Source organism: Gobius niger (assembly GCF_951799975.1).
Source record: "Gobius niger genome assembly, chromosome: 15".
NCBI lineage: Eukaryota > Metazoa > Chordata > Actinopteri > Gobiiformes > Gobiidae > Gobius > Gobius niger.
In genome coordinates this window covers 5,728,783-5,739,268 of record NC_136866.1, presented here as the reverse complement: position 1 = coordinate 5,739,268, position 10,486 = coordinate 5,728,783, and the positions used below count along the sequence as shown (strand labels likewise).

General features: G+C 43.1%; 1 protein-coding gene across 1 annotated transcript in view; it reads left to right on the top strand.

The window, feature by feature from the left end:
- Positions 1-303: 303 nt before the first annotated feature.
- Positions 304-10,486, top strand: part of hivep2a (HIVEP zinc finger 2a) — a 61,593-nt gene continuing 51,410 nt past the window's right edge. The window contains exons 1-2 of the mRNA XM_079571771.1: positions 304-442; positions 9,907-9,965. The gene's annotated coding sequence lies outside the window, so the exon portion shown is untranslated. The remainder of the gene's footprint in view (positions 443-9,906; positions 9,966-10,486) is intronic.

Below are 10,486 nucleotides of genomic sequence, written 5' to 3'. Positions count from 1 at the left end.
TGCGTCTCCCCCTGCCGCGGCCCCCCTCCTGTCTATTTCTGGCCGTGCGTCACGCCTGGGCTTTACTCCTCCGGGCTCCCTCTCTCTCTCTCTCTCGCTCCCTCTCCCTCTCTCTCTCTCCCTCTCCCCTTCTCCCCTCTCCTCACTGTGGTGCGCTCAAACGGACGCGCGCGCACACACACCTCTCTCACCTATCACCGGACCGCCTCTGACCGCGCCACCGCCAGACCCATGTAAACACTCCGGCGAGGAAGCGAGCGAGGCGAGGAAGGGAGCGAGAGGAAGGCAGCGGCGGCGGCGGCAGCGGCAGCAGCGAGCGCGGATGACGGAGAGCCGGACATTTGACACTTTCAAACTTGTCGCTCTTTGGACGCACATGTTGTTTTAGCGCACGGATACGGACTGTTTACGGACATGGCACGGGAGGGATACACTCGGACAGGTCAGTGCAGCGCAGCCGGGCGACACTGTGTGGATGTATATGATCGGAACGCAGGATATTACGCTTTTTTTTTTTTTTACGCCCTATGCAAAACACTCGATTTGCGCGTTGCTTTCGGTTCCTACTCCTGCGCGCGGTCCCCCGGCTGCCCAGAAGCATTTGCTGTGTGTTTGTTGTGCTTTGCAGCCAGGCAGGCAGAGGGGATGTCCTCTTGTTGTCGTGGCGATGCAACAGCCGTCAATGACAGCGGGTGACATAAGGCACTTCAATGGGAATCAATGCATTCACGCTGGCACTATAGCTTTTGACATAATAGGCCTATGGTTGTTTGGCTTACTGTGCTTTTCTTTTTCTTTTTTTGTTGTTCTTGTTTTGTTCTATTTCATATGATGAGGCTGTTTGGTTTGGGAGACAGCGGATGGAGCGCTGTCAGTTTGGAGAAGTCGTCAGGAGCAATTACATAATGCAAATTGCATTGTAGTGAATGGGTTTGAAGTTGACTGATGAAGCCGAATCCAGTGTTTTGTCAAACTCTGTTGAATGAAACACTGAATAAAGGGCAGTCAAAGTTCATACACTGAGGAGTGTTTGGATCTGGTTTGGTTTGGGCACAGAGTTTTTAGACACACTCATGTGCACAGTGAACTCCTTTCAAAACCTATAAAGGAGTGCCCTGTAATTTGGAGCCCATTTGACATAAAGAGTGCTTCATTGGCCGTGATTGTATTCACTTTAGTCACCGGCGCTTTGCACTGATGATTGGCAATTGCGAGGTATTATGTTTTTCGTGATAATTTGTTGACTCATTCTGCAGTCATTTTGAACGCCGCCTACTTTTACTAGGTGACAGGTGACTCAGAGTGAAGCATGTACATGTTGTCCTCGTTCCCGTTCGCCGTAGAGATCTCCAAACGCATTCTCTTGCCCTCTTTCCCTGTAAGATGTCACCTTTGGTCTCCCTCCGCGAGCTTCATTCATCATCATCCCAATGGAGGAAACCAAAATATGAACGAGAAGAATCAAAGCCGCCCACATCCCGCTCCTTTTCTTCACCTAGAAACCAACCGAAGCAACCACGGCAAACGCAATAAAAACAAGTTTAGTCCGTGGTCATTTTGATGTACTTCAATAGAAACCCCCCCAAAAATATTAACATATTTTATGTCAATCTACAAACTTCAAATACAGTCATACAGTTTTGTGTTTTTTTTCATCTCTTGTGCTAATCTTGACGCTGAATAAATTATACTGTTATTTTTTATTTCTCTGCCTTCTGCGTTTGAACATGTTTTTCACCATACAGTCCATGACAGTTTTAACCAATAATGTGCATGTTGCGATCCTGAATGTTCTGAAGCATCATTATCTGACAGCAACATCATCCACTCTTGTTTGTTATTATTACATGTAACTCTCCTCTCCTTGGCGTCAGAGAAAATGTAGTAACACTTGAAATAAGGCAACATACCGGGGATTTAAGTGTGCGCTTTGTCCCTTAACAAGTGGCATTTATTCTACCTCCCTTTCCCCATTTTCTTCATTTACCTAAACTTTCATAGACAAATAACGGCGCTTCCTTGTTGCCTCTGCTTCAATGAGGCTTTGTTTGAGAAGCGCAGCATTACCTCAGTACGATCACTGAAGCCCAGTCCAAGTGTGTGTGGACTCGTGGAATGGCCACTTACCTACTGGGACATTGACGTTTTTATCACTGCTCCCCCCATTCCATAATAACCTTGTGCATGTGGCATTGAAGCTTGTAGACAGATTTTAAACAGCGTTAAGCGTTGGAGTGGCTTGTTGTCATTTGTCTTTAAAGTGATTTCTGACATTGAATTGGAGGGTTTTTGTCTACAGGAACACACACTGCAAAACGTATTTAACTAGACTAGTATAAACATCTCAATTTGAGCATAATAATCCAGAAGAAGTTGTTGGGCATTTGTCCTAGATTATTTCACTTGTTCTGAGATGTTTCTGACTCATTTCAATACATTTCGTCCTTATTTCAGGTCATTTTCTTTGCCAATGGGGTAAGAAAATTGTTCTTATCTCATTGGCAATATTACTTTCTTATTTCAAGCGAGATTTACCCTAGAACTGGTCTGAAATGTCCTCAAACAAGCAAAGTAAACTTGGTCCGATGAGGAAAAGTGTCTAAATGAGTGAAAACCACTCAAAACAAGATTCATTTCCTCAATTCAAGTCATTTAAGCCAATGCTTGATATTTACTTTTAGCAGTGCAGAACTCAATAACTTCTATAGAGTTTGCTTACATTTCAAAGTAAAGTTGCTCTTCAGTTGCACGATCTCCTGCTCTGCTTTAATTTTCTGTTCTTTTCCCCCCTTGGAGCTCTGTGACCAAAATCAATCGACACAATGATTTCCTCCTTGGCTAGCCACAACGTGTAGCTTCCTTGGCGCATCAAGGACTCGCAACACCAATTAACTCAAGGTAGAAGAGTTAACTTCCCATTCGGAAAACCTCACCATCTTTCCAGATGCACTCCACAGTAGTCCAACTCTATAATTATTAAATAGTAACGGACTCTCGACAGTGCAGTTTTCAAGGCATAACCCCATAAACCCCGCGCGCTGGAGAGGGATCAAAAATGCATTAGCCAAAAAAAAAAAAAAAATCTCTTTAACATCACTTCCAGATCTCCCTAACCTCCTTTCAGAGGGACACAGTGCGTTATACCAGCCCTGTCTCAGTCTGCTCTGGTCCCGTATAGACACACACGGGGATCGCCCACTCGCCTCAGCCTCACGTGCTCCGGGCCAGCACACTTCACTGTCTGAGAATCTGACACGGAGGACATGGAAAAGGCTTCAGTAAAGACACACTTCCTACGCTCCCAAAACTATAACTGACCGAGGGCCATCTGTCTCAATACGACACCAGTCTGCGGCGCTGTTTGGGTCTGCAGTAGGGGAGAGCTGCTATTTACAAGCAGTGTTATTAGTGAAACTTGTATCGGAATCATGAACAGACATCGCATGCTCTCTCGATATGTTGACTGCGTGCATTGTCTAGCCCTGACTGCGCGATATGAAGCCACAATACATCCCCAAATCCCTGAGGTTTTCCATCTGAGTGAGATTTACACATTTTGTCACTTACAGCCTCAAGCATGGTCGCTTAAAAATGTGCAAGGGTTCCGTTTTACCCAAGGCATCCCTTATTTAGATCCATTTTGTTCTCATCTGGTATGTTCTAAGTCTTGTCTTGACACTGAATTGCATTTGCTATGAACGCAGTTTTTGATTCCTGCTACGTAGCATTGTTATCGATCAAGTGGTTCATTTGCAGTTATCCTGGCTTGACATGCTGTACTGCTTTGATTAAGGAGCCAAACATAACTTTCAGGCCAAAACAATAAAGTCAAAACAGCCATAGTTCTCAAACCCCCAGGCCTTTAGCTAAAGTTGATCCCTTCATTAAAATGGAATCTTTGCAATGAGTTGTTGGTAATAATGACAATCTGCTCAAACCTCATCTGCTGGATATTACACAAAATCGCCCATCTTGACAATTTGACTGCCCCGTGTTGCCCGTTAAAGTCCTTGAAACGTCCTGGAAACAGATTAATTAAAAACCCTGGGACCCGTGCGCCGCCTGACAGCGGGACAGGTGCGTGCCTCACCTGGCCTGTGTTTGGGGCATCGGGGTCTCTCCGCGGGGATAAGCCCTGGGCCTTATGTCCGGTCGACAGTGCCAGCGCGAGCCAGTAGGGGGCAGTGTACCCTCCGGCGTCTGGCAAGCTCCGGCGTGGACCTTCATTTGGAGAATACAGAGAGGCAGATGGTGGAGAGAGAGGGAGAGAGAGAGAGAGAGAGAGAAAGAAAGAAAGAGGGCTGTGGAAAGATATATCAGCAAAAATAGACATGCTAAAAGATGGCGATCACACACGCCACTGCTTATTTTATTAGGAACAGGGAAGTTGCTGCTAATCAAGATTCCAGCAACTGACCATGACGGCTTTTGCAATGTCATTGACTTCCCTAGAACCGTCCCCAACCTTTCCCCCCCCCTATGAGCTGCTTTTACAAAATAAAAATGGCAGATTGTGTTCAACATGTTCATGAACTCAATTGTTTGGTATAAATGTGTAAGAAGCATGTGCAGAAATGTCGAAACCTTTTGGGAAGCTTTGGGTGAGCTAGACATATTTTAGTTGATATATTATGCACTTTTTTTTTTAGACACTCAAAGTAGCTTAAAACCTTACAATCCCATGCATTATTCATTCACTCTTCAAGGCAAACTGGAAGAGACACGGCTGCCAATCTCTGACCCATCACACATCCATTACCATCAGGAAAAGTTATGTTGAGTCTTTGCTCAGGGACACAATGAATGAGCTGTGAACATCTATTCTAATTGGATTTTCCCAATCGACACACACACACCTTGCGTGAAGTTAATTCTTCTGATATGTAATAAAATGTGTCCACTGATCTGAGTCACGACTGAATTACTAGATATTATCCCCGAATCGTTGTCACTTTGCCAAACTGACTGACTGGCTGTATCCGTGTGAGGAATGCTGTGCTCGTAAGTCACCTCTGATTTTCCGCTCCCGCCGGGACACATCCCATTATCACTTTTATATGAACGTAGGAAATTCCTCTGCGGTCTCGGGGTGTGCGCTGGTTTCGAGTGGCTTAAATCTAAAGAACCGTGTGTGTGGAGGGAGGGGGAGCAACGAGCCGCTGAGCAGAGAAAGAAGAGCTCAACTTTATCTCAATGCTCAGCAAAGTACCACAGGCCAAACTTAAAACTTTCAAAGCTTAACTACACCATTTACAGTCTTGGATAGTATTTGCATCACGTATCCCTCTTGCACAGAGCATTCTCTGTAGCGCTTGCACAATCACATACATTTTAATTGCCGACATCATGCCTATGTCTGAGTGAATTTGCAAATGCAGACATGTAATGGATGGCAGTGGACTTAAGCTATTTGCCTTTATCTAAATCAACTTTTGGTGTGGTTCAACTGGGATTCATCAAGATATTGACCTGGTTATAGAGAATACACTGGAAAAAATGATCTTATCTTAGACAAAAATGACTTAAAAGTGCTTGAAATAAGACTTTTAATGCTGCTTTTGATACGGTTTTGACTCGTCTTGACAGATTTTTCTTGTCTTTGACCATTTTGTCTCATTTCAGGGTTTTTTTGTGTCTTATTTTAAGCGTCCCAAGTTAATTTGTCTTATTTTGAGCAAATTAATGCTTGTTCCATTGGCAATCTTATTTCAAGACGAGTCGAAACCTAGTCAAAATCAGCATCAAAAGTCTTATTTCAAGTACAAATCAAGCTGTTTTTCTAAGATAAGAGGGCATTTTAACCCATAGACATGATTTTAATTGACGGCATCTACGTTCGAGGGGGGAATTCATGGCGGATTTACAGACTCCTCCTACCCTGGAGCATGTTCCTTAAAAGGGCATAAGGGCGGGATCTTCACTGTAGACTCGGGCCCTCGCGCGGCACGTAGTTCGGTCGTAGCCGCGCCCATGCCATTAGCCCTCATGCTAACAGCCTGTCATTAGTATACAAGATTTCTAAATTTTTTCTTACGAAGACCAGCCTGGTTTCTTTAATTGTAAGTAACCCAGCGTTATCACAGGAGCAAGTTCCAAAAAATTTGACTCCAGGCTTTACAGTTGCTTAAAGCGTGCGGAAAGTGCAATGCTAACTAATGAAAAACTAGCTTGCTTTGCCGCCCATATATGGAGGTACTTCAGCGATGGCGGACAATGTCAGGCCCTAGCGTCGTGGTTTTAAAGCAGAGCAACCGGTGGCCATTGGTTAAAAGTATTGCGAGTTTGAAAGCTACATGACTTGGTGCTTGTGATGTAGCAATGTAACAACAATACTACGACAAAGAAAAAGAGGATACATTAGAATCGTCCCAGTCACCTCTACCGCTCTACTCCCCCTACTCCAACTTCTACTAATAGTAGTACTTTGTGTTTATGAGATATAGGTGGCATTTCAGGACTTTCATAACAAATAAGAAAAAAATACCTCAGACTTCTCCCGGCTCTGAGTCCATTGTTTGGATGGAAACTGACTCCAGGAATATTCCACAGTCCTTTGTCTCTCCTCGACGTTCCTGGTGTGAGCTGGAATTTCCACTTTGGAAAAGGAGGCAGTGATTAGTGCCGCAGTGTGTTGTCCTCATGTGGCTTTGGAATCACAGACAGGTGACAGGCAGCGGGAAGTCGACCCAACAATATTCCCAGATAAATAAACAAACGTCAAGCCGATTCTGACTCTAGGCTGTTTGGCTTTGTTGTACTGTCTTTGTCAGTCGTAGCACACTGTATTTAGTGTATGTCACCGTTACCCTTTTTCGTAGGTTGTTGGCAAAGTCTCTCAAAAACCCTTAAGTCACAGTATTTAAAATCTTGTAACATTGGGGATAAGTGGACAAAGCATTAAGTTTGATTACCTTCATACAATTTGCCATATGTGCAATAGCTCAATTGTTTTTTTCCACTTAAATGATCCACTATAGATACAATTTTGGAGGTTTTGTTTCTTTTCTTCCCAATTTCTTGCTCCAGATGCAACTTTCTCTGAGGCAGCACCAGCGTGATCAACTTTCATTGTAACATGTAAAGGTGGAAGTCTTAGCAGTCGCATTATTGTCATCATACTTACTGGCGAACTTTGGGTTTTACGTGACTTCTTAATGGTGTGTTGAAAGTGTAAGATATAAGGGCCTAAATTGACCTATACACCTATTTCTTCTTTTTAAACTGTTTTTTTGTCAGCGTTTTAACCATAATGCTGCTATTTTCACATTTTGGGATGATGCTTTATTTCCTTGCAGTACTCAGGGGTTGTGACCAGTGACTTTCCAATACAGAAAGTACTTGCAACAGCAGTACTGACTGAATAGCGCAGTGCCTGGTGGTAAACTCTCGGCTCAGAGCCATCTCTCCCAGCTGTGCATCATTTGAATCTTTGACCTTGTTGTATGCGGCCTCTCTCTCTCTCTCTCTCTCTCTCTCTCTCTCTCTCTCTCTCTCTCTCTCTCTCTCTCCCTCCCTCTCTCTCTCTCTCCATCTCTTTCTTCATTCATTCTTTCCGCTCTGAGTCAGCAGAACCCAAATACGCGCTGATCTTATTCTCAACTCACGCTTCGAGTTCAAGTGAAAAAAGTCTGGCTTTGTGTTTGACTCTTGAGAACAGATGTTTTTGTGTTTGTTTGAAGTGGCCACGGATCAACAGAGATGAGGTCAGACTCTTTTGAACCCGTTCGAACGAAAGGGACGGAGCAATTAAAGAAAGATGGCGATGGGCGGGGGGGCGGCCCTGGCTTAGTTCTGGTTCAGGTTTGTTGCAGGTGACAGTGTTGCTAAGTTAGGTCGCTCCCATCGTCTGGGGTTACTTTTGCAGATTTTTTTATTTTTTATCTTGATATGATTTGTTATCTCATTGCTTTTTGTCTTAACCATTGTTTTCTTTCACGTGGACACTGCAATCCTTTTAGGATCTTTAAACAATGAGGACCAGAACTGGTTGAATAAGACCAGACCCAGCACATGTTGGCAATAGGTAGTCTAGTCTTTTGGTTTATTATTGATGCACATTTAGCATATTATCAAGCTGTTTATTCTCCTTTTTAGCATCCACATACTCAAGGCCCTTCTTTAGTTCTTAGTGGTGGTCCACACTCATTCCTAGCTTTCTTAACGCATGTCTGACATCCCTATTCTTTGCAAGGATGACTTTATGAGTGTATTTCACAGCTTTCACACTAGAAAAAGTAAATACCAAGCATTGGCTTAAATGACTTGAATCGAGGAAATGTATCTTGTTTTGAGTGGTTTTCACTCATTTAGACACTTTTCCTGATCGGACCAAGTTTACTTTGCTTGTTTGAGGACATTTCAGACCAGTTCTAGGGTAAATCTTCTAAATAAGAAAGTAAAATTGCTAATGAGATAAGACCAATTTTCTTACCCCATTGGCAAAGAAAATGACCTGAAATAAGGACGAAATGTATCAAAACGAGTCAGAAACATCTCAGAACAAGTGAAATAATCTAGGACAAATGCCCAAGAACTTCTTAACCAGTCAAAACAACTCAAATTTGGATTATTATGCTCAAATTGAGATGTTTATACTGATCTAGTTAAGTACTTTTTGCAGTCCAGGCAGCAAAGTGAGCTTTACTGGAGTAGCCCACTTTCTTCCTAAGCATTATTATAGTTTAATAATATTAACTTTCCCTTTATCTTTTCCTTTATGTCATAGCCTTACATCATCCTCATTAGACACTATTGTATTTAAAGTTTTCATGAATATTTTATATATCGCTGGTGCTTTGAGGCATTTAAATGATTAATAGTCTATAGTAAAACCAGACGCCAGGATATTTCAGGCTGATAGACTTTGTGACAAATATGACAGAAAGACTGTGTCAAAGTGTTGGCCCTGAAGAGACTTGGAAAACCTTCAAAACAAGCAGTCCCTGAACGCAAGCTGATCATGTGACCACTCTCTTTCCATTTGTACAATAGTGAAAGATTGAACACAGTAGTAATGCAGTGATGTGGTTCACAAGGCAACATTTTGGCTTTTGTTATTGTCATTACTGCCCTTTATGATACTTTCAGGTAATAAAGAGGAAAAAAAAGCCAACATCATACTTTCTTCAGGAATGCCTTGCATGCCCTTGGCGTATTCTAACCCATGGGGGATTTCTTTTTAACACTGTTCCTTTAAGAATAGTGTATTTCTGAGGGAGGCCGGACGCCGTCGCATCAGGAAGTAAACAGGAAGTCGAGCAGGAAGTGGTCTCTGGAGGTGTCAAACAGAGTTCCCTGGTCATTTCTTACTCACGGTTTTCCAGGCAACAGGCCAACAAGGGGGAAGGTCAGAGATTGAGGGAGAAGGAACGCTGAGGAAACAATACAAAAACTACAACTCCAAGTTTGTCTTACGGTTGAGGCCATTTGAAATGTAAATACTGAATGTGCAAAAGAGACAAGGTGCCATGAGCATGTGGTGCATATTACTGGTAACAAAATTTATGCTCTAGTCTCTACTTTTTTTTGTCTTTCTTATCAAGAAAGGACAGATCACATTAGTTTTCACGATGTTGCATGCAGCCTCCGTGCTCTGCATCAGCACGGTGTCGGATGCGATGAACTAGTGCAGGTTGTTGCTGTGGTGCATCTGCTGTTTGAGGTCTGAGGTGCACAGTGTGGAGGATGCACTGCTGACGTACAGTGCTTGTATTTGTCTGGCTCCTCCAGTTTGACTTCAGCAGTGTCAAAGACCTTTTTCCTGTCGCACTAAGAAGCAAATGTGTTTTATTTACGAGTAAACATGACACAGTCAGACGCTTGTTCGTATGAGTAGGGGATTTCTTTTTCTCTCGGCAGAAGACTTGACTTATGCTTTTTGTTTGTGTCTCTTTTATCTTCCCACAGAACCACCCCATGAATCAACGCTTCAGCTGAAACCAAACTGAGCATGTGCGGACCGACAGGTGAGAAACTAATTAACTTTTTGCTGGGAAGAAATGAATTACTGGAAAACACCATTAGAGGGTTATTAAAGTAATAATTTGGTTCTTTGTTCAGTGGATTCAGAAAGGTGTCAGACCTCTTGTGCAGAAGTCTGATACAAATACTTTTCTTTTCACTCATCCATTCACTGTCCATACCTGATACTGAAAGGTACAGCTTCTATACAAGTCTGACAACAACTAAAAGAGTGAGAACAGTTTCAGTATCAGGCGTCACCATAATAACACGGGAGTAAATAGAAGGATATGAATGAATACTTCCTGAAACCACCACTGCGTATCTGTATCTGTGTAACCATGCACACCTCTCGATGCAGTCTGGTGCATATCTTTGAACTGATCCGAGTGTGGAGTCGTGTTTTATGTTGTATTGTTAATGGCGGATTTGTCACCGGGGTTTCCTCCCAGTTTCTGTAACGTGAATCACGCTCACCCAGTCTGGTCGGTCTGCTCACGCATCCTATCTATCGACCTTAAATGCT